Genomic DNA, 25,358 nt, shown 5'->3' on the forward strand with positions numbered 1-25,358 from the left:
CAGATACTGTATAAACAGTATGAAATTAAGATGAAAGCATCTTCTAAAAAATATACTTAAGCTATGAGTATTGGACTTCAAGCAATAATTAATCAAGACAGACTTCTGTGAATCATGAATCTGAAGATGATGAATTAAATTCTCTCACTCGGCCTTAATATAAGTGAAAATTATCATCTTCGTGGCTAGCAAGTAGAATCAGCTAGACAAAATAATGAAATAGATGGAGAGATAATAAAAAGGTAAAATGCGAATTGAAAGAAGCCTCTTTAAAAGGAAATTCAATTTCCCTTCCAATAAACATAGCATGTCAGTTGAATTCTGATTCCTCGTAGAAATGATACATCAGTGTCTTACAGTTTCTGTGTTTTTTATTATAAAAATTTTAGCAATAAATGTTTCATGTCTTTTTGGATAGAATTGTTCTTATTTTAGTGAAAAGTGATTACTGAGAGTGAAATAAAATTACAAAATAGCTGATTATACTCAAAAAGTTATTTCTGATCTCTCTATAAATCAATGAAGAGAGAAATTCAGAATTATACTAGCCTTTTTCACTGTTGTTCTGTGCAAGTATCTTCTTATAGATTGCTCCGTTTTAGACAAAAGTACATTTTGTATGCATATAGACTGGTAGGTCAAAAACTATTGTTGACATAAGGACTTCTCAATTTCTCCTTATCTGATTCAATTATTCATTCTCAGTTTTCATTCTCAGTTTTATTTATTCTCTCTCAAAATTCTTTTACCATTTATGAAATGGTAAGGGAAGTAAAAGTTTATGTATTCCTGTGTTTCATTTTGTTTCAGCTAATGGTAAACAAGTAAAAATACTATTTAGAAAAGAAAAGTGTTGCAGTTCAAATGGCTGCAGCGACCTGGTTCAGGGACGGCACGGCGACCACCCCCAAACCACTCGTCCTATCAGCTAGTTGACAGCAATGTGGTGGACGGCAAATGGCGTTTATTGATGGGAAACAAGGTGTTATATATCTAGGTTTACAACGTCACATCCGTCTGCTTACACCATAGACTAAACACTATTGGCTACTAGGGGCCCTATCTTTCCGTACAGCACGATATCTTCCGGCCGCCGTTCCCTAACTATCTGCAACAGAAAAGAAACCTTCTTTTATAATAATTATTTTAAGTCCCAAGTCAAATAACTATTTTTTTCTAATTAATTCTGGCAAAGGAAAACCCAGTGTATCAGTTTCCTGTCCATGCAGTTAAGGAAATATCCAGGCCTTGATAGTAGTAGAGGACACAGCTTTTCAATCTAGAATTTGTCCTCCTGAAGCATAAGAGATCATAGATGCCCACAAAAGCAGTTCTGAGTCGGAAAGTGTTGGAAAATTAAAAATTACAATAGGCATTATTGAGTTTATATTATGGTGAAGTTCAAAATGAAGTCCTAGTCGTAGGACTTCATTTTGCATGCTTGAGATGAACTTCTTCCTAGGAAAGAACTATCAGAAGAAATAAAAGCTTTCAGAGAGGAACCATGAGATTTTAAGAATTGCATGTGTAACTTACTTAATCTTGTGGAAATGTCTTCTCCACTAAGATTATTGGAGAGGATATCATACACTGATTCTTCAGCTTCTACCTCCCCCAGAAAGTTATAACATGATATTTTCTAATTTCATCTCTCTCAGAAGAACAGACAAACGGTCTGACAGGCCTAATTGGCTTATATTTTAAAGGTCAGCTCCTGGAAAATTGGACCATGGAACCAAAGTACAATTAGTTATTCAACAGCAATAAACAGAAACATAATTTCAAATAAGAATTGAAGAATTTCAAATGCTGTTCATGAAAGGATAGTTATGAATAAATAATTCCATCAAAATCTATTTGTAGTTAGATATGGGCCAAAACAGTTTCTAATCAGGTAGAAATTATGTATTTTGCTATGCGTCTATGGTAGGACAGTCTTAAGACTTCTGTTGACAAGCCTGACTTGTGATTTGCCTTAGAGAATTACAGTTCATTCATCCATAATAAACCTTGCATGAAATACTTCAAATGGTGCAACAGCAAGGAAATATATTATCTCTGATCAAAACAAACGAAATAGAAAAGAAATAGCTTTCAGCAAATAATATAAAATTAATATCCATGAAATCAATGTTGGATAAGGAAAGATTTCTCTGCTTTAGTTTTCTTCCCTTGATGCACTGCTGCATTTTGGTCATAATAGCATTCATTACACAGTATATCATCAAACATCATGGCTTTTTTTGATTTCTAGTCAAAGACGTCTTTAATTCTGTGTCTGAATATCAAGTAGAAACTCAGAAACTCAGAAACTCAGTAGGTCATTATATATATATGTTTGTTAATGACATAACTCGCGCAAGGTTATCTCTAAAGCTTGCACGGCACTTACGTGCTTAACGTGTATTTGCCCAAAGTATTTTGATTCATTTAACACCCATATGAAGACCCAGAAAGCAGACTTAGCCTATAAATGCTCACAGCAGAAGGTGAAGGCAATCTTTTCTGTTGCTACCTCAGGACTTTAGAGCTTGACTTATCAGAGTTGTTTCACCTACGAGCTTACTAGTGTGATCTCTCTACCATAAACTTCTAAATTTTTACAGACTCCAGTATGTTCTCTTGCATAGAGGCAGAAGAGGTCAGAGCTGTCTTTCTAGGAAGAATCATTTTTTTTCAAGGCACTCTTCCGTGCTCTCTCCCACAACACAGTGATTGTGTTCACTTCTCCAGGAATATGGCTAGCTTGTTACGAAATTATCCTTGTGACGTTTACATTATGAAATGATTAGGATACTGATTTCAATTTGGACAAACTGAAAAAATAAATATTACTGCTATTATTATTGCAAAGATCTCTAACCCAGGAAACTTTCTTAATTTTTTGTTTTGCACTCTTGTTGTTTATTTCGAGTGTTAATAGATTTTAAAGTGAGCAAGTGGTGCATGCTCTCCCCTTCAAATCTTCCTATTATCTGAAACAAATAAATAATAAAAATTCACCATTTTTTTCAATCCCGATGACGTATAGGCAACATTGTAGGAAAGGGAAATGAGATATATTTTAATAAATTAGCTACAGTTGGGTATTCAACATTTCTAGTGTAAGTACAGCATACAGCTGTTCCAAATAATAACTTTATGTGAAAGCACATTTTAAAAACTTCAACTTGCCATAAAACTCCAGATTTTTATTCTTTGCCATGAAGTACATCTGCTCCCAATGTTTTTCCAGAACAGGCTTCAGTGTTCTTTACCTAGAACCAGAACAGATCTTCAATCTTATGACTACCAGGAAAACTTAATGTGGTTCACTATGCTCCCAGATTGGTTGATAGATTGCTTGATAGGATTTACAGTGTCCAATATACAGGATATTATTAAATATATATAGGATACATATATATACATACACACTATAATACAGAATATTATTAAAAATATCGCCATCAAACATATTGGCCATCATAACTCTCATCTAGACTCACCCTTGGTTCTGGGGTTAGTAATAAGTAAGCTGAAGTTACTTAAGTCCAAAGGTGGGCTTACAGGGGGATCTGCACTTCTTATCTCTCAGTAGCAAACATCCATTGTTAGCTCAGCTTTATTTTGTAGGCAGATAGATGTACACAGAGTGCTGCAGGCTTTGTATGTCTGAGAAATCAGGTGTCGGAAGTGTTCACCTGTAAACCAGGCATAGCATGAGAAGAGGTGGCCGCCCTATTATTTCTAGGTGATTATGAATAGATGAATAGATGAATTATGAATAGATGAAGTGATGGTATGTGCATGAGGGTGCACTTAAATACCTTCAAGGTGCCAGAAAACTCTATCTTTTTATTTCTGGCCAAGGTGCACTAGATTATTTGTTAGATAAAGCATATGTTCCTAGAGACATTTTAATTTTATTTTTTCCATATCTATTTTTCATTTGATATAATAGCATATGTAGCTATAGAACTTTTTGCAGTGTTTTAGTGCTATGAGACACACATTCAGTTGTTCACTGGAATAAATTAAACATACTGATAAGACATTTTAGTTTACAAGTTAATGCAATGTTCAGTATGCTAGTTCCTATTCTTTTGCATATTTATTTTCTATCTTAGTTTTTAACGTCATGTAAATTTAATTTTTAATTTAGCAATTAGCAACATTCTTGGGTTATGAACACACTGGAAGACATACATTAGTACTATTCATACTTTTTCTTGTGTCAAAAAGTGCTTCTAAAATTTTTATATATAAATGCACTAACAAATAGCAGTTGAGGTATCCAGGATACTTACATTATGAAGGATGAATTCTGTAGCTTCTTCATGTTCTTTCATTACTATCTTTATTTCTGTTTTGTAATATACTTTTGGTAAATAATGTGCATTTAATTTTAATTTTTTATTTTCTTTCACTGAGTAGTACATTTTTCTTATCTAATCACTGCTGAATATTCCAGTGATAAAACAGAGAATGGTAACTTTGCATTTGACTGTAGTGGAAATGCTGTGCACAATGGCAATTGTACTTTTCAGCTTTCCCCTGCAGAGAACCAAGGTTCTAATTCATTCTGCTGTTTTGTTCAACTTTAGCATGAATGCTAATGATACTTTGCATTGGCATCTCTTTGTTTTTACACTAAAGCTAGCATCTTGCTTCTTGAACACCATTAACAGAAACACTTCTGCAAAGTCATGAAACTTACTTCCTGTGCCTGACTTTTTATAAAAAATTGAGGTAGTTTTTTCCCTGCTGGTTTCCTGTGCTTTTGTGAATACTCATTATCCACCTGTCTTGAGTAGTGAGACACCAATAAAGTACATAAATAAACTTTGATGATTCTTCTAAATCATCTCTGATTGCCCTTGCTTCTATTTGCATGCATCTTCTAAAGTTGCTTTAAAACACGGAATACTAGGGTACATAATGTTGGCTGAGCAGTAAAACTGCTACAGGGGAAATGTGCTTCCGAGGATAGCAATGTGAACTTGTATAAACAGAAAATAATCAAAAGGCTATTTTTTTGATTCTATAAACAAAAGACACCTTTAACGTGCTCTTTCTGTGTGTTTGTCAAATGCCACTCAAATGAACTATTTATTTTAAGAAGTCGCAAAGACTGCTATTGTGGTTTGGCACAACTGGAGCTCTGTTCAACAACACAAAGAATTGCCAAAATATCACTCAAGATAATTTGTTAAATAACTTTGTAACAGGACTCCTACTTCCACTCTCTGTACCCTTGTTTATTATAGCAATTTTTTGCGCAAGGTCACTGGAACAGAAATAAATCAGAAATATTCATGATACTGTTTCTTTCTTTCTCCTTTTCTTATTTCAATTGTACCTTATATACATGTTCTGAATATAATCTTTTTGGCATGCATAAACAGGAGCATTATAATCTGTTTTTCAATCTTGATTGTCTGTATAGTTCTTTTCCATCTTTGCAGCTCCCTTATATGCAATGGAATGAATGACCCAGCATTTGGATGAGGCTGAGATCTGTGTGGGGACTAGCTGGTAGAATTAAAAGTGAAAAAGATTAGAGGTTGGAAATCACTGGGAAAAAATGCTGCAAATTATGTTACCTTTTCTGAGAACACAAATCATTTATCTATAAAATAACTAAATTAATGAGGAGTATTAAATCTGATATCAAAGCGCTGCATTTCGCAGGGAGATATAGACTTTGGTCAGGACCTTCATGTGTTTGTTCACCTTTTTAAATTTTTTTACCCACCCTCCCTCTCCATGACTAAGCTATTCATTCACTCTGCTTATGCATTAATTTATCCCCCAAATTCTCTATTAGTAAGCAACAAATCCTGCAGTTCATTATCACTAATAATTCCCACTTTCAGTAGGAACTGTCAAAATTGCTTTTGACAGTTGATGCAAGTTCCATACAAGGAAGAAATTTCTTTGCAAGCAAGTGGAATTGGTATCACTAGAAAATTCAAGTTTATATTTCAGGCTATGGTTTTAGAAAGCCATCTACTGTCTAAGTGAATGGACTATAAGATATTTTGGCTAATTCTAAAGCAGAAAACATAATCTCCTCTTTCAGTACTAGTTTACTGCTAGAAAGGCCAGGGTAAGGTCCTCGGAGTAGGCTCACAGTCTTGACATAGCAGTGGGTGAGGTTACTGTCTGCAGGAAAAGCAAGAATTCTTTCATTCCCTTTGGTCAATTCAGCACCTCCTGACAGTTTCTTGGAGCAGGCTGTCTCATTTAAGGTCAAACTGGCATCTTGCTACTGTGGAGATAGCACCTCTACTCACCTGCTGAGTTCCTCTGGAGTAATAATGCTCTGCATTGCAGCAGGATCCAGCCCTGGCTATAGAGATAGGACATTGCAGCAGTTCAAAGTCTGAAGCCATTTATGGATAAGTTATTTGATTTAGCAAGAGGTATTAAATTTAACATGAAGTTAGCTAAGCACCTAGAAACCCTTGGTATCAGCTAGAGGCCTGGAGCAATGGGTTAGATATAAACACACGACGAAAAGATTATTCTACTGTATTGTATAAATATCAAGTATATGCTTGTCTCTGAAATGATTTATAAAATAATTGTCTATTAACTTTCCCCTTTCGTGTTACCTATTTGTTCACCACATGAAACTGTCAAAAATGTCCAGAGAAATTTTAACAATGTTAAAAGTTTAAGGTTTAGTACTTAAAAGACCATTTATTTCCTCTTTTACACCATATGCATTTCTATGCATTCTTGTATTTATACACATTCTTCTCAAAGTAAAAATTCAGCTAATAAAGTATTAATAACACAGAGTATAGGGAGAGATGATGAACTGTGTTTTGAACAGTGCTACAAGGGGCTTCTCAGGGATGAATTTAAAACTGAAAGTATTAAGTTGAAAAAGAATGCTCCAAGACAGAGGCCAAGAAACGAACTCTGTTAATGTCCATGCATGTGTTCCACCCTGTCCGAAGAGTCATCTCATTGGTTTCCACTGAAATGAGACTAATGCTCAGAACTTCAAACTTCCACAGAAATTTGAGTGAATTAATGGGATATTTCAGATTGTATTACATTCACACCAACATAGTAGTGAAATTCTTGCTTTATACATCAGGATATTGTATCTTTTCACACACAAAAAAAATGTATCTTTTACCATTTGGCTAAGGATACAAAGAAAATACCTCAAATCTGTAGAATAATTTTGCTTTAAAAGTCTTAACCTTTCTCCCTGTCCTGCTACCTCCTGCCTAGCAATCCTGCTCTTGAGTACAGTTTCACTTACACATGTACAAGTATGTACAAGTTTTTGTACATACTGAAGTTTTCACAAAATGCTTTCCGAGCCTGGAGTGAGATGCCAGTATAATAAAATCATATGGCAATAAGAACTATTTTGTTTTTTAAAAAGTCAGCACCTACAAGATTTCTGTTAGGTGGAAACCGAGAGCAATACTTGCTGAAACAATCAGATATTTTGGTGTTAATGCCGATAAGTTTTGTCTATCTTTGACAGGGTAGGTGGAGGCAGGAGAACTGGGCTGACCCAGGCATATGCAGAGTTACAACAGACTTTTCTTGAAGCACCCTATTTGGAGATGTGGAAAGTTCCTTTCCACAATATGTGAGTTGCTGTCTGTATCCACAGAAGGATAAATCTGGCCACATATACCTTTCTCTGTTTACTTTACAGCTGATTAATGTGATGTCTGTAAGAATAGATGCAGGCATTAATTCTGATTAACTTTTGTTGCACTGCTAGCACATCCTTAACTTGTAAAACTAACTGGCCTTCTTTGTAATGAGATTTTTTTTTTAGAGTATCTGTCTTGGACTGTCTGTGAAACCTTTTCAGAAACATGGATAATGTTCCAAGAAATCAGCTAGTTGTACCTTTACCCAGCTCAACCTCTTCTTAAATATGGAGAAAATTCTGACGTCCAAAAGTTTTGATACCTTTCCATTTTATAAGTGAGTTTTGTTAGTGAATTCTGGATATTTTCACTTCTGTTTGGAAGCTGGAACAGTTAATTTTTCAGTGACAATATTAGCGACACGTCTAATATCAAAAGACCCTTTTATAAGCTGAGTGAATAACTTGGCCTCAAGGCTGCAATTTCTTCCTTTTGGTGTGTAGCTAGGTGCAGGACTGGGCTCCTGTTACCTTGGCTAGCTTCAGCCTGCTTCTTCTCCCCTCTATCTGGATGTAACTTTTGTCCTCCTCTTTTTTCTTCTTATTAGCTCCCTAGAAGATACTTTTTTGTTCTGTATTTGCAGTATACTTGGCATGGGAGTGGATCATCCCAAATATGGTTTCTACATGCAACATAAATACTAATATAAATACTAACAACATAAATGCTAACAAATCTCTTTCTTCAAAGGCCAGCTACTGTATTGGGGTGTATTCTTCGTGTGAATAGTTACCCAAAACCAAAAAGCCATATGATTGCAAGGGATGCAGTGGGATAAAAGGTGCAGTATATAGCCCATACTGCCTTCACAAAAATGCTGGAAAACAGGTAGGCATAAAACCACAAGTAATTGAGAATATATTTCTCAAGATATATGATACTTTTAAGTGGCACTGATTATTTTCCCTCATGGCGTGTAATTCTAAGCTAAGATGTCCAGGAGCACAAAAATATATGTCTTTCCACTGTCGGTTGACAGCAGGAGATAATTCATCATCCAGTAAAGCTCTTTCCATCCTAGGTGTTGGCCTAAATCCAGATTGTCCTAGGTCCAGAATATACTGGCTTTAGCTAGATCAGCTTGTAATTGGCCTTTGGCTAACTCCTCTATGAGTCCAGTTGGATACTGAATTGTAAGTATTCAAAGCTGGTTTACTTGATGGTAGTTAATTAGTTTGTTTTCAAGGAAAAGGAAAAGAATCATTAACTTTCTGAACACATTTCAAGCTATGTGGATAAAAAAAAAGAGAGTATAGCAAGTTATTAGACCTTGCATAGAAGAAGAAATGGACAATAAATAGGACACCAGCTGAAGCAATAGCCCTTTTGGTGTTAAACTCTACGGATTCCAACCCTGAATGAAGCAGTATTTCAAAGAGGCACCATTTGCTTCTGACAGCAAAGGTCAGAAACTCATTGCTGATCTGGGGTTCAAAGTCTTCTTGAGGATTTAGAATGTCTCCTCTTCAATGAACAGTTTGATCCCAGAGATAAACTGTTGTTGGTTCCTGTAGTCTGCTACTTCCCATTAAAAATGGGATATTAGAGGATTGTCAGACAGTAAAGAAAAAGCAAAGTGCTAAATGATCAAGGAGAAACACCATGACCATTGCCACAGAGATATTGATAGTAACATTTATTCTTTAATTTAAGGCTGTGAATTTATCCATTGAAATATGCATGAAAATCAAAGCAAATAAATCTTTATATTTGAATAGGCCTATTTAGCTTCTTTGAAGAACAAGTGTATAACCTCAAATGCTTTCTTCCCAAACAGAGTTTAATGATAAACAAATGGAGGTTTCAGAGTTTCCCTCAGAAGCTATTAGCTCTCTTAGGGAAAACAGATACAGAGTAAGTAATAGGTCAAACTGGTAATTGTAGGAAGACTATAAGGCATTTCATTACCTCTTCACAAGTAATACTTCTCCCTTCCCTTTCCTTCTCCTCCCTTCCCTTGTCCATTTTCCATAGGATTGATGTTTTTTTTTAAAAAAAATCACTTTCTTACATAAACATTATTTCTTCAAAACTTATTTTTATTCTTATTAACAACTTCTTATTCTTTTTAAAGAAAAAAAGTGTATACTACCACTTCATAATCTTGCTAATCCTGCAGAAGCAATGCATCGATGCAAGATAGAACAGTTTTAGATTTGGCTCAAAGAAAAACAACATTATTAAGCACTAAGCCAAGACCTGAGTTGTTCTAACCTACACTGATGCAGAGAGAATAGCACTTGATTTTCAAACCCAGCCTATGTTCAAGGATGGCAGGTTGAAAAGCACTTTAATAAGTCGAAGGTGTTGAGAAGAAATTAGCATAGGACCCCATATATTTCCTATAGTGCTATTCTTGGAAAATTTGACAGCTTACCTATACTTAAAGGTCACTTTGAGTCGAAGGGGACACTTTCTGTTCCTTTTGTTGCCCTCAGATCCTCCTGATGACTACTGCATCCTCTGGATCACGGCTACACCAACCCCACACATGATGCCATTTCTTTACGAACAAGCTTTTCTTGCCCTCAGCTTCCCTGCACGGTTGTCAAATACACCGGCTTTATGGCCTGCATCGCTGCAGAGCTGCACAGAGGAGTTATAGGGCACAAGTTTTTCCCTAAGGTATAAATAATCACCAAATTGCTGACTACGTTATACTGTGGTACTTTTCATAGGTACGGGAATTTTATCTCGATTCATTGGCCGAACTCTTTTTCCTTATACCATGGTGCTGGAATTGTACAATATGCTAAGTTTCCTCTTGCCAAGGTCTTCTCCTCCAGAGAAACTGCATCGTTTATATATGTAGTGATTTATTTGCATTAGTTTGCTATCCTTTACTGAATGTCACTTTAACATTAAAATAAAATTTAATACACATTAAAAAAGGAGCTAAGAAGGTTTTCTATTTTTATTTACAAGCATCTAGGAATGAAATATTACCAGGTCAGATCAAAGCTTTTGGTGTTGGAGCCCTGTAGTGTAGGAATGATTTATATATATGAATGCTGTTAGATATGCTTTATAGCTGCCTCCAAACAACTGTATAAAACATGCTGAGCTGCACAGCACTTTACAGGTATCTGCAGACTTTCAAGACTACACTAGCTCGATTAAAGACTGAGTGATTCCATGCAAATGTATTAGATTCATTTCCTGATTACTACAAAATAAAAAATTCTGCACAGTTGATTTCTAGGAGGTTGGAAAGGACGAAGCTCATAAATATTTCCTCTTACAGGAGTTACAAAGTGTGTGTCTTTTATTGCATGCTGCAAGTCTGGGTTTTTGTGAGTTCCACAGTCTGCTTCAGCAACTGGGAAGTAAAAAGCAAAAGCACAAGTCAACTGGATAAAATGAGCTTTGGATGTTTGCTACTAAGGAAACAGTGAGAATCCAAATAATGTTTCAGAATCAGAACATGGGTCGTACCATTAACAACAGCTTCTGGCTTTCTGATGATAACTCAAGTGTGCTCAATAAACTGTCCCTTCTGCTTTTTTGGGCTTCAAAAAAAAAGGAAAAAAAAGGAAGTACCTGGCAGAAAATGCCATTGCGAATGTAGAAATAAAGTCATTTGTTGCCATTTGTTGTTAATACATACTTTTCTCATGCTTTTTGTAAGCAGCTGTGTGAGGTGCCTAAGATTTAACAGACTCAAAAAAAAAAAAAAAAAAAAAAGGGAATTGCAATCTGCATACGCCGTTAACAAAGAACTTTTGAAACGGGCACATCATTTTCATCATTTTTTCTAACTCCTGCTAACATTAACAACATCTTCTGTATATGCATGACTTAAGAAAAAAGGACCTCTCCTGAAAAGTGTGGGTAGAATTTAATTGACGAAATGCAGAAGTATGTGGAATTAGTGAGATCTGAGAAGACCTCACTTCTTAAATTCCTAATATTAAGCTAAAACTTCTAGCATAACCTTTCATACTAGGACCCTGTTTTGTGAACTGCTATAGAATTCTGCCTCCTGAAAATATTTTTCTGCCTAAACGCAGAAATGTGTTGGAATGTGCTCTCATGACTTTTTTTTCAGAATCTAAAATACCTTCTTCCTCTGTTGTCTTTGGTTTACAACAGAGTCTTTATAAAGGACTACTTTATGATAATTAGACTGAACATTGTTATAAGCATGTCAATTTTGGGTGCTTTATGGAAAGCAGGAAACCAGGAAAAAAAAAATCCTGTTATCTGATTGGATATTTTATTATCCTACTCTCCTCCAAACTTTATCACAAAACTCCTGTTGACTTCCATGGGAGGAGAAGTAAGCCTGAAATATCCACGCATGCCACTTCCACTGACGTTATCAGTCTTTATTGTGTCTTAAAATAATTCCTTTCCCATACTTGACTGACACAATTACTGAGGCTTTAATTACTGGTCTTTCTGGAGTATAACTCTGTTAGAAGTTCCTGTTAAAAGCTTTTCTCAGAACTATGCTAATTGTGAGATATCAACATATCTTCCAGACACAAAATGGAAAGCAATTGAGTATGTTATAAAAATGTGGTTTAAATCTTCAATATAGGGCCTTTTGGCAGTTTTGTAGGGCTTGCTACTTGATTTATCAAGAGTTACATGAAAGAATGGTGAAGAATAGTGAACAAAACAAATTATTGTCTCCTTTTCCTACAGTGTAAAAAGAAGAAACAAACAAACAAACAAACAAACAAAAACAAAAGAACCTCGAAGAATGAACAATCTCATCTCTAACGCTCTGGATATCTTTCCTTCTTCTCTTATATGTAGTTAATGTTTAATGACATGCTCAGACTGAGACAGACTTAACAAGAAGGCAGACAACTTCTATCTCCATACCCACTTTTCTGTGTAAATGTCAAGAATATTGCTTAACACTACATATAGGAATGTCATTGCATCTATCACTCTTTTATATCTAGCCACTTTAGGAAAGGGAGGGACTTGGTTATCATACGGCAAGGCTCCACTGAGTGTACTTAGGACTTTTCTTTCCAGGACAACGTCCTTTTGGTAAGGGTTGTGTTGTGAAATCCTTCATTTTGAGAATTATCTCTCGATTTAACTGAATTAAGCTAGCTGAAAATGACAACTTTACTGTTAAAATCCAGAAAACAGAAGGTTCTTCTTTCCTGTTCTCTTGGTGCTCAAATTTCCACCTGCAAAATGGAAATTCTAAGGTTCCTTTCTTTCACACTCCACACTGGGTATGATTAAATTATAAATTATTTATGAAAACAACTGCTTTTTCAAATATGTTTGAATTGAGAGCATCACCATAAGAACCAAGCCCTGGACTCAGTTTTAGATCTCTGTTGACTGCTGCTGGCTGCTTGATCTGTAGCTGCTCTGAGCCGAGAAAAAGTATCTCCTACTGTTATCTGTTCAAGGGAAACTGTAATCTTATCTCAGAATGGTGTTTCTGTACAAACAAGTCATAGTAGCTTTCAGCAAGCTCAAATTGCTTCGTGCTATTTCAGCTGCCTGTTCAGAATTAATGCAGATATACCATTTTTTTCTAAAAATATATATAAAATACCATTTTACCTAAAAATACACAATTTTATATGTGATTACTAGTCTTCTCATTCACAAAAAGTTCTTATAAAGCTTTTTCTTATTCTCCACTTTTCTGTCAGAGGAGGAAAAATACTCCCATTGTTGTACTGCATTCCTCTTTAGAATTGCACTTTCATACTTTAAAGACATTAAAAAAGCATTATAAATGACTATAGCCTTCCTGACTTAAGGGGAATTGAATGACTCTCCTTGATGCAGATGTTTGGATGCTGATCTGCATTTTACCATTCTCTCAAAGACTTCCAGGGTCTATAAAAGCACTCTCATTCCCCTAAGGGAATTTCATGCATTTCTTGGTTTGAACTGATTTTTCCTCCTCTTTCTTTATGCTTACTCAAAATAATGTTGCTGCTGATATCACTGAAATACGCCTTGATGGTTGAAAGTCACAAAAACTTTCTTTTTTTAATGCTGAACGGATTCTTTTTATTCTTTATTTTTTGCTGGGGGGGGGGGGAAGGGAAGGAGGGTGTTGGATGGGCAGTGCAGGGAACCGAGGATAATCGTCATTCTCAAATCTTCTTGTGCTCTCCATCTTCCAAAATAGAGACCCTACTGAGAAGTCTCACCAGACCCCTTCTACCTCATTTCCTGACACAGATTAAAAGTAATAGGTTTGGAGGAATTGTGTTTCTTTGAGAGTCTTTTACTATAACATTTTTTTTACTTCTTAATCATAAAAAACATGTATAGCGTAAGGCTTGACTTTTTTTTTCCTTTGTATTAAGTAGCTATGCTAAACTCGCACTGTATTTAGAATATTCTTTGCTGCTGTATCTTAATTTTTTTGGATGAGTGTTCAGTGGCTCACCAGGCCTTCTCTTCATACATCTTTACCCGTGGCCACCTGGTAACTTGTGATCTTACAAGATGAGCTGGTGACCTCTTCTGCGGAGGGCGCCTGTGATTTGCAAGTCCCTCTTTGGGAACAGCTGTTCCACTCCCTGCCCTGCTACCTCTTTCATGTTATCCATGAAAGGCTATGGAGAGGACCTGTTACAATATTTTTTATATCAAATAAATAAATTAGCTGCCATGAAATGAGGCAACCCGCACAATTCTTTGACCTAGGACATTGCTACCCTTAGAGCAACCCGAGAAGATGCAATGAGCAACCCTGCTATGAGCATGGTAGATGCTAACCCTTTTCAGTAAAAGACTTTTGTATTAATAGGAAAGTGAAAATGCATTAAATAAAATTTTCTAGGTAGATGTCTGCTTCAGAGTGCTCAGAGGGGAAGGAGAATAGCAGTTTCAGGTTAAATGATTTTACCATTAATAAGATTAGAGGTAGAAGACACTAGAGTTATTCATTTTGCCCATTTGAAGATGCTCTTACAGCTACCTCTACGATGCCTTCTTGACAATAGCTGGTACTGGAAGGGAATGAGAAGAGTAGGCATGTGATTTTGTTTCCATCTATATACTTCTAAGTTAAAAACAAGCTTGTCTATGTTAAAAACAAACAGGAAAAAAGAAAAAAAAAAAAAGCTGTAATCTACTATACATGATGCATATTTTGAGATTGATAGTGAATCTTGAGCATTCTTAATCCTTCCCAACCCTTGTTGCACCTTGGCCATGTGTATGGTTTCCCAGCAGGAAAACTGAAGTGTGTTCCAACAGAAATCACTCCTGATGTGCATGACTTGTTGTGATGGTAGGTGGAAGACATGAGACCCAGGGGAGCAGGGAGAGAACCACTGCTGTTCTCCATGTTCTAGTGCCTAGACAATGAGGAAAATGAAAATAAAACATTAAAAAAAAAAAAAAAGTGGTACTAGAGCATGAACTGAAGGTTTGAGATACAGATGTGGAAAGTGATGAGCTTATCTATAATGTTGCAGAGGAATACCAACACTGTCATATTGTGGGACATTTTCAGTCTCTGTGATGGATTTAGAAGCCTCTTGCCCAGGGGCTAATGGAAGTTGAGTGTCTGAAAATCTCAACTATAGCTTACTCATCACTTTGTGAGAACAAACTGTAGACAAACAAACTATATAAACAATTATCTGGACTCACATGGAAAACAGAATGGGAAATATTATGGACGTTGGCCATCCACAACTTCACACCTGTAAGCCTCGCTCCCTGCCAGGTAAATCACCAGCAAAAGAGAAACGCTGCTACTCCAGTTGCTCCAAGGCTTCGCAAGAGCCGTCGCGGCGGTTCTGACCTTCTGTCCAGTAGAGGGCAGTGATGCACAAAATGTAACCGCATTTTCAAACTTACAATTTTGTAACACGGTAAATACCAGCATATGGGGGAAGATCACTTAGCTATGCATATAGTTTAACTATGTAGTGAGGACAGCCTACCTGAAGACTTCTCTCACCATCAGTCAAAGTAATGAAAGCTTCCTCCAGGAAGAAGGAGATCAAAGCTTCAGTATGGTACATAATATGGACATTTACATCTGGAGTGAATTGAGCTACAGATGGTTGAAGATACTAATACTGCACTATCATCTCACCTATTCAGGCTGTTTAAGATCCCTGTTTCCTTTCCAACTGCAACTTTTTTGATCTGAAAACTGTTTATCTTTCTTCTAGTTCTTGCTTTCTCCATTCATTGCTTGTTCACCTATATTTGTTTATTATCTATACCAAAACTCTATGTTTTGTAGCCTATGCTGTTCTATTTCTGCATGCCATCTTTTATAGTGTCTATGGAGAACCCTTACCATTATCTTGCAAATCTTATCAAGGTGCATGTTTTCCAAGACATCTGTGAGAACTAAGACTACTGCACAAAAGCACTATGTATTGTTAAAATTACAAGAAAAAGCAGTCCACTCAGACAACCTGCATCAGTATGTAGTAAGGCTTTGAATTTCATACTCCTCCAACTTCTCTAGATTCCTCTAGACCACTTCAGGAGTAAATGTATAACAGGACATGCTTTCCCTTGTCCCAGACATGCAGACAAGGAGCTAGAAAATTCAATATATGGCTTACACTCACAAGGGGGAGTAAAATAAAAGGGAAGAAAAAATCCATGTTGACTCTAATTTTGGGGTCTAATAAAAGAATACAATTAAAGACCATGAAAAAAAAAAAAAAAGTCTACTCTTTCACTCCATCTTCAAAAAGAAAAAAAAGAATAGTTTCTTTCTTTGAAGTTTGTATGGAGCCTCAAAATATATTAGGTGTTCGCACCACTATCTAGTTCTACTGAATGCCTCAAATATAGTGAACCTTTTTGGTATGAGTATTTTTGCAGGACTATCACACATAACATGTCTAAATCTGCCCTATAATTTCACAGGTCTATTGAGAGCAGGCTAAATTATGCACATAATTACATAACAAAGATTATATAAATTCTGCTATGAGGTCTTCATAAATCTTCGTCACACTTTTTGATGCTATCATGAAAATACAGTTCATGATGACAGGTCAAATAATTCCAGCTAAGACACAAACTCATCTATTGCATATGATACTGCTGCATGTACAAACGCGGAATAAAGCAATGAATTCTGTAGGATTTTAACTTACTTGAGAAAGTTCAGACTCAGCATCTGAACTGATCTGAACTGAAGATGTGCATGTGGACGTTTACTTTGTAAAATCCCCAAAGATATAACTTCAGTGTGTGTGTTTTTTTTTTCCTGATGTTTTCACACTTACTTGATTTATGCAACTTAAGTAACAACAAATACAGTCTTTTTGATTTTATTGCAGGACTTCTGAGGGGCTTCAAAATATTTTAGCGTGAATAGATAAAAACCTACCAGATTAACAGCTAAGCCAGAAGGAGTGAAAACACTACACGCAATATACCTGCTCAAAACTTCTTTTTTCATCCTTGTCATTTAAGTCTTAAAATAACCCCTTTTCTACTACTAAGATGAATATGTACTACATGTTTTATACATAGATTAAAATATCAAGGACACTGCATTTCCCACAGACTTTTCCTGGTTTGGGGCTTGAAGAATTCCCTGACGGAAACTTACTGGCATGACCAAGTAGTAAAATTATAAGAAAGCCTGTAAAAATAATTTGCTCATTCTGAGTCGCATGTTAAATGATCAGTTATATGTATATATGATATATATATATATATCCAATAGATAGAGTGCTTACTATCTAGCTAAGATTATAGTTGAGCATATTACCATCATTCAAGTACTTTGTCATAGCTCCTACGCAGTAGTTCCACTCTGCCTTCAACTGACCGGCCACATCAGTAGCTGAGCATCTGCAAATGCCCTGGATTAGCTCAGCCTTTCACTACACTTCCACTTTCAATACTGGCAAACTCAAATTCCGAGGGTTTTGTGTATGTGTGTGTGAATGTATTCCACAGTTGTCACTTCCACTCAGCCGCGACCATAAAGCATGCAGCCAGGGGCAACTCGGTAGGGAGTTCTCACAAATATTCAGCCCCAAACTTCTCGCCGTCTCCCTCAGCATCCGCCTGACCCACGGCGGAGCTACTGCTCACGCCTACCGAGAGGTGTATTTTTTATTATTATTTTTATTTTATTCATTATGGTCGCTACCCACGCGCTTCGCGGATCGCGGACTCTTCACTGCCTTCCGCCGCGGCCGTTAGCAGGGGCCGTTAGGGCGCCACGAGCCCCTCCCTCCCCTCAGGGCGAGCCAACGGTTCCCCCCGATCGTCATGGCGCGGCCTGCCTCGTCCGGGCCTCCTCCGTCGGGGGCGCCCCTCCCCGCGGGTGGCGTTTTGGGGCAAAAGAAGGAAAAATAGAACGTTTTTTATTTTTTATTTAGCTGTCTCTACTTCCCCTCTCTCCCCTGCCCCAGAGACCCCGGAGGCAGCGAGCTCCTCGGGATCAACGCCGCGGTGCGAGGGCTCTTCCGAAGGCGCCTCCTTGGGGCCGGGAGGCGAAGGGCGGCGCGGCGTGGCGGGAGCTGCCGGCCCCGCGGCCGCGGGGCAGCGCGGCTGGCGGGGCCCCGGCGCCGCGAGGAGCGAGCTGGGCTCCTCCTCCTCTTCCCTACAGCATTAACGTGCACGCCCGACTATGTGACTGACTCGTCTCCCCCCGGCTCCGCTTTTTTTTTTACTTTCCTTTTTTTTTTTTCTTTTTCCGCTTTCCATGGGTACACAGAGGGAGGCACGCACATGACAGCACTTCGCCGCGAGAACCGGTGCATCGCCAGGAGGGCTGCGCTTCCACTCGGGGCACGCGCGCGCACACACACACGCTGCTGCTGCTGCTGCTGCTGCTGGAAGTCTCTCTGCACGGGGATTAGCAGCCGCCTCTTGCTCTCCCCGTCTCTCTCCCTTCTCCTTTTCCCTCTCCTTCTCCCCCGCTTCCTCCAGCGCTTCACTGACGGACGGCGGGCGTAAAAAGGTAAATGCCGGGTGCGCGGTTTGCCCGCGGCCGCGCTGCGGGGCCCGGGGGTGCCGCGGCCGCGGAGGCTTCGCTTCCCCGCCGAGCCCCCGTGCCCGCCGGCGCGGCGAGGCTCGGAGGTCCCCGGCGCTCGTGCTCCGCTGCCGCCGCGGCGGGAGGGCTCGGCGGGCTGAGGGCTGCTGCTGACGGCCGCGTGCGAGAGGTCTCGCCGCTCCGGCAGGGACCCGTGCGTGCTTAACCGGGGCGAGGGAAGGAGCAGCCCTCCCTGCGCGCCGGCTGCTGCAACCCCCAAATGAATAATTTCCAGCTGCCCTGGCGCTCGTCACCTCCCTGCTCGCCGGGGCCGTCCTGGCTCCTGGCGCTGCGCGGGGGCGCCCCTTGGCCCGCGCCGGGGCTCGGCCGCCTTCGCATCCCGCTGCCCTTGCGCTGGCTCCGCGCACCGGAGCCGGGCGTCTCCGTGGCGAGGCTCTTATGTAACGGGGTTGCTGCGCCCCAGCGCGGCCCAGGGGCACAGGGGGAAGGGTCTCAGCGAGCCCGCTATCCAGGTGCGGGGCTTAGAGGGGCTTCTTCTTCTAGGGGGGAGGGATCTTAGTGAAAAGTCACTGAGTCATTAATATTTATCTGGAAGCACTTCGGTTTCACACGTGGTTAGCGCTGCTTCATTGACGGTGCTTTGCACCCTCCCCGGAGTGCATGATGTCTAGGACCAACGCGTGCGCGGGAAGAAAAATCCTATTACTACTTTTGTAGTATTAGAAGCCAAAAACCGCGAGGAACGTTATCTGACACCGAGTGAGTTGGGTCCCCTTACGGCCCACCTACAAATGGATTTTGAAAGTGGTACTTGCAGGAATGGTGCCCGCTCGGGCGCTAGGTTGTGCTGCGTGTCGCTGCTCAGCCGCGTTTAAAAAGGCAACACTCCCTCGCGCAGGTGCGTGGGGCCAGCGTGGGCGCCCGCGGTTGTGCCCCTCGCGTCAAAGACGTTGGGAGCGCGATCAGTGCCCGCTCTGTTATCTCCTGAAGGCACTCTGGGGAAATTCAGAGTTGACAACGTGAATAATTTAAGGCAAATCAGGAAATTTTAGCGTCAGCCACACAGCAGTTCCTTATTCTTCACAGTTTACTTGTCTACATGATACTGTGTATTCTCCGTTCTATTAGGAATTAGATATTGGAAGTTATTGAACACATATCAGCAAAATGTACTGATTTTAGAGAGCAATTTGGCAATTTCAAATTAAAAGGTGTAATAGTGTTTCATTTTTGATATCCTCCTGAATTAAAATTTTCTTTTCTTTTTTTTTTTTTTCTCATCAGAGCTATATAAATTAAATGATTAATACAAGACTCTTTCTGGTCTTTTTGTGTGTGTGTGTGTGTGAGAGAGAGAGAGAGACAAATACTTGTAAGTATATAATCTGTTTGGGTCAATGTTATCCTTGCTGAAAAGGAGGTGCATCTCAGTGCAGCCTTAGCTAGCAACCTGGAAATACAGAAAGAATGGCATGGATATTTGATAAAATAATGGATTCAAGTCAATCCTGTAGCAAACAGCGTTAATAAGTATCCTCCAGGCAATATTGCATTGTAATTTTCGTGCAGGTATCATACTGTCCAGTAACTCAAGTTTTTTTTACTCGAATTGTAACAGACAGGTGAAATACTCCCGGAAAGGCATTGCCATTTTAAGAAGATAGAGCTCAAAGCCCTGGAACATGAGATAGTTTATTCAGCACCTAATCTTTGTAACCAAACTTAATTTTTACAGCTTCTGTTGTATTCTCTCTCCAGGTTTAAGCAGGCTATTTTTGTGTTGGGCGCATAATTAATACTTGTTCTCCTCCCAATTCCAAATTTCGCACTCAGGCACAAAGCTCATCCAAAGAAACCTGAAAAGGGGATCGCCATGGTAACGAGAGAGAGAGAATTTTCTCCCTTACCATAGGTCAAGACTAGACCGCCTCCTCGTTCCTTAACTTGTAACAGCGTTTGCTGGCACCCTCCTCTTCGTGGTTATCTTGTTGGCTCACGTGGGCTGTGCTGGTCCCTCCGTGGTCTCCAGGACGATGTTACCCTGGGTGGCACAGCCCCTGCCTTTCGCTCCTTTTGCACTGCATTTCAGGGTCTGCACGGCTCTATATTTTGACTACAGCATTTGAGGAAATAACATGCTTTCTCAGTCAGGCTTTTGACTTTTGACTTGGAGGCCTGACATGTATTGCTTCTAACGGGGTGGAAGACCAGACAGAATGATTCTTTCTAGCCGATTTTGGAAATGCAGGTGGCCATTTCATTTCTGTATCCTCCTCTTTTATTTTTCCGCACTCTTTTTGGACAGTTTCCCAGAGGTTTTGTGTCTTTAGTAAAAGCAGTGTACCTCTTCTGGGAAGCATGTCCCTGGGAAGCAGGGTTTAAGGTTATTTTTTGAGTTGAAATGCAATACCAGGGTTATTTTTTGGAGACATTCACTATGAAAATATTTTATTTTGCCTTGACTCTGTCAGGACCTTGCTTTACAGTGGTTGTTGTAGTTTTCAATGCCGTTGTTTCCTTGGAGAAGGAGTGTCTCAAACCAAGCTAAGAGCAAGTGAATGTTCTTAGTTGATGATCCCGTGGTCAGGTAGCTAGAGCTTTCACTGAGGAGTGTACAAATGTTATTTGCTGTTTCCTGGTTCCTTTCTGTATGCAGTTTAGCCTGCTGAGGTTCCATGAAAGGATACCTAGTAACTTTCTACATTGATTCCTGTAGGTTAGTGGTGCACCAGGTCTCTCTGGACGTATTTCCATCTCTTTCCCCTTTCTCTAGCATGGGACAAGCTTGGGATAATTAGAAAACATATGCTGGAGCAACCATCCTTATTACAGACAGCAGACATCATTTGTCATGGAGTGATGTCAGTTCTGACTTTGCAGTTGGAAGACAGTTGCTAATGCTGGCTTTAGCCTTCTTCTTGTGTCTATAAATTTGTCTACGGAAACACTGAAATAGTGCTTTGACAATCATGCACTATATTTCTGCCATTCCTTATCTCTGTATGTTTCAGAAAGAACTGCCTGTGCCATTCGAGTGTCGACCTAAGAAACCATGATGATGAAAGCCAGTACGGCTGTAATCTGGCCTGCCACGTAAGCCCGACTTTGTGCATCTTTCCAGTTTCTCTAGTAGATGAAAGCCATTTCCAAAGAGTGGTCTGTAGGGTTTTTCCTTTAACCTTTAGATATGAGAAACTTTAATTCTTTTCCCCATGGCCTGCTGTCAGTAACATTTCAATGGGTACCCTAGATCCCAGTCAACTCCTCCCGCCGGAAACCTTATCTCTGCCTTTGACTAAGCTAAAATATTCCAGGTCTTCTGATTCCCCACACAAAATCAAACAGGGTTTTGAGAAATGGACTTCTAGCTGGATGAAGGAAATGTACACTTCTGGATGTCTAGATCCAGATTTCAAATGCAGTTGTTGTATTTTAGATGATGAAAGCACTTGAAATTCATAACTAAAGATCTCAGCAGTTATCGGTGTTGTCTTGGATTGAGAACGTGCTTTTTTTTTGAAGCTGTGTGTGCTAATGTTGAGTGTAGGATACATGAGCTTGAGTTGATTTGTCACAACTTCTGATTTCCAACTCTTGCTATCCTGATGTGTAAGAGCGCTGATGTAGAGCCTGTGCTGGATCCAGTCCAGGATTCCTTGAGTGGTTTTTCCTTTGGGGTGAGGGAGGGAGGAGGCAACTTCTAGTTTTGAAGCACTGGAGTTGCAATGGTGGAAGTGTTTCACAAGGTACCAGAAGAGGTGGTCTGTATTCTCTCCCATTTGCATCTGCTGCAAATCTACCTATTTGGGTGGCATAACACTCAGGTTTGGTCCATTATTTAAAGTTGTTGGCACCACTACAGCCAGTAGACCTCAGTGATTCTGTGTTTTGTTTTGCTCTTGTGGTCATCCTGTAGAACATCAATAAATTCCAATATAGGATCCTGTGTTCTTCTTTGCAGAGAAGAATTTAGTGTGAAGTATGTATGCACACTTTGGTAGCACACTTTTGTAGTTATTTTTGATGAATATCCAAACGCAGATTTTGGTGGAGGAGGCACAGTAGAATAAGTAGGAAAAGTTCATCCCAGCAAAGAACAAGAGAGGTAGAGTTAGTAAGACATATTTGAAATAACTGTTGTTTTGTACAAGTAAAGCATTAGTACTGTTGTGAAGTCAGAACGACTGAATTCAGTCTAGATCTGAAGAGGCAGGTAAGTTCTCTAGTTCTGTTTGGGGAAGAACTTTGCGTGCATGAAACATAATCTTTAATGAGATTATTTTAACAATTTCTGGAGGAAAATCTTCCAAAATACCTAGATATATTATAGCTAGGTAGATAGATAATCTACAGAAGTCATAAGTGTATTCATGGTATATGTCATTTAATACAGTCAATGAAATAGTGCTAAGAGCTACTAGATCAGTTGTACTGGAAAAATATTGGCATGTGTGAAATGCAAGGCTTTAGAGAAAGCGATACAGTGTTTATTTGGGAAGTCCTGTCAACTAGTGAGAAAGATGTGATTCTTTAAAAAGAAAGAAAAAGGTAATTGCATGTTGCAGTTGCGGCATAGGATATTTACTTGATAAAAATAAACTCAAGAGTAATTATAAACTGAAGAAGAAAGCTTTTATTTAAATGTTTGAATCTCACTGCTTCTTGAAAAAAATGCCAAAACAGGAGTCTTTTTTTTTTTTATCAGAGATACTGATAGTAAAATCCGAGATGCTAGTAAATGGTGAAACCGGCTGGCTGTCCTTTAATTTCAGAAAGCAATGTTTATGATTCCTTAGATATTACAAATTTATGTGAAAGTGATGGTTATCTCATCCACTTTTTAGTTTTTTCTTAACACACATAGAAATAACTTCAAAGATGATTATTTGTTTTTGTAGATCTTTTACAATAGCTGTGTACAGTCAACTACAGACTTGAAAGTAGCATTGTAGTTGAACAGCTTATTTCACATGGAGTAGAAGTCAAGTTGTTTTTTCTTTTAGGTACAAATTGCCAAATTTCTGTTTCTTCAAACCTGGAAATCTGTGTAGTGTTGTTTCTTACTGTATGTTGCTGGTTTGTGATCTGCATTCTATCTCTATACATCTCTATAGCTAATGTTTCATATGAATTTACCCAGTGTGAATTGTCATGCTGTATTTTGCAAACGGACTTGGATGGCAAAATCGTATATGAACCAAAGTATTTATGCGTGAAAAGAATCATTTCTTTGCTGCGTCGTATGCTAATAGTTAGTCAAGGGACAAACTGATGTTTTGAAGCCTGTGGGACCGCTCATATATCACATATAATATAACAAGCTCAGTACACAGAACACATCAATCCATGCATATGGCTGAGTTGTTGCTTTTGTTTGTCTTCAAATGAAAGGTCTTTTCAGCAAAAGGCATATTTTCAGAAATCAGGACTGTGGCAGTCAGAGAAAAATAAATGTTATGAATTACTGAATTTAGACAAAAGATATAGATGGAGAAGTATCATTCCCAAAGTTTCCTGTAGAAAACAAACAAACAAACTTGCACTGTTAACAAAATCCTAAATACAGTAATTGGAAAGGAAAACATGGATAATTTTTTTTTCGGTATTCAAGTAGTTTTAGTCAATTATTATAAAACAGACATTGTATAAGATACTTTTAAAATCAGTGCAACATGCTGCAAATTAATTAATCTCCTATGTTATAATTACATTGCAGAGAGGGTTTCTGACAGAACCGAGTCAAAATACGAGAGTATATTAAGGTACTTGACCTGAACCTTTGCTCTTTTCACTGGTTGTCATTTTGAGCATTTACTGTAGGAGCAGGCTCTGTTTTTTTGTGTTGAGCAGCAACTGGTCATGGGTTTGAAATTTTTCGTACAGAGAAATGCTGCAGTGTGGTAGCAAAGCTTTTGGGTGTTACGCTTGTGCATCTCCGCGGATGGCAAGAGCTAAAGGATTAGACAAGTACCATTGTGTTCTACAGGATATAGTAGAAACAGGTTCCTTTTTTTCTTTTCCTGAATTTCTAGTGCCTTCCACAAAACATGTACCAGAGCATGGTGCGAGAAAGATGAGGGTTCAACTTGGTGTCCATTTTAGCTTCTTTTGGAGCTGAAAGGAAAAGTATTTCATGCAAAAAGAAAATTGGGAACACTTGGGAAGATTGGGACTGTGTGTCCTTACTCAGTTTTGTGGCTGACTTCACATTTACAGACATTACAGCTCCAGCTTTGCTATTCGACTTATCTGAAGATGGGTATCTGAAATACTCTAGGACCAAAATAATTAGACCATCTGCCCAAAGAGGCACAGGCTCTTTAAAAAGCAAAGGTACATCTCACTACCATGTGGGGAAGCCTACATATGTAAATCAGGTCTGAAAAAAATGGTTCAGTTTATGATTGTATAATGTTACCATACTAAAGTTCATTCCGGTATTTAATACAGTACTTTATTTAGAACACACCCTGCAAATGTCCCATGTGCAGCTCCTAATGACCTCCATGTGAGATAAATCCTTGAAGCAAAAATGGTGCTTAAAACTGAGGCTATTTGAGAAAAGCCTAGTATTTTATCTGTTATAATGCAAAGGAATCAAGTTAATAAGATGGAGGTGGATTTTGGCTTGGTCCAACTGTGCTTTTTTTTTGTTTGTTTGTTTGTTTGTATTTTTGTGTAGAGAACAGGTATCATTAATTATTTACTGAGTCAGCCTGCTCTGATCTTTCTGGCTTCCCTTACCTTGT

At 38.7% G+C, this 25,358-nt stretch overlaps 1 protein-coding gene across 1 annotated transcript in view; it reads left to right on the forward strand.

Annotated features, from left to right (window-relative positions):
- The first annotated feature begins 18,292 nt into the window (after nucleotides 1-18,292).
- The window catches only part of DLGAP1 (DLG associated protein 1), a 368,869-nt gene continuing 361,803 nt past the window's right edge, over nucleotides 18,293-25,358 (forward strand). Inside the window, exon 1 of the mRNA XM_088524110.1 lies at nucleotides 18,293-18,576. The gene's annotated coding sequence lies outside the window, so the exon portion shown is untranslated. The remainder of the gene's footprint in view (nucleotides 18,577-25,358) is intronic.

Source organism: Tinamus guttatus, unplaced genomic scaffold (genome assembly GCF_059628265.1).
Source record: "Tinamus guttatus ecotype Peru unplaced genomic scaffold, ASM5962826v1 Tinamus_guttatus_pri_ptg000203l, whole genome shotgun sequence".
Lineage (NCBI taxonomy): Eukaryota > Metazoa > Chordata > Aves > Tinamiformes > Tinamidae > Tinamus > Tinamus guttatus.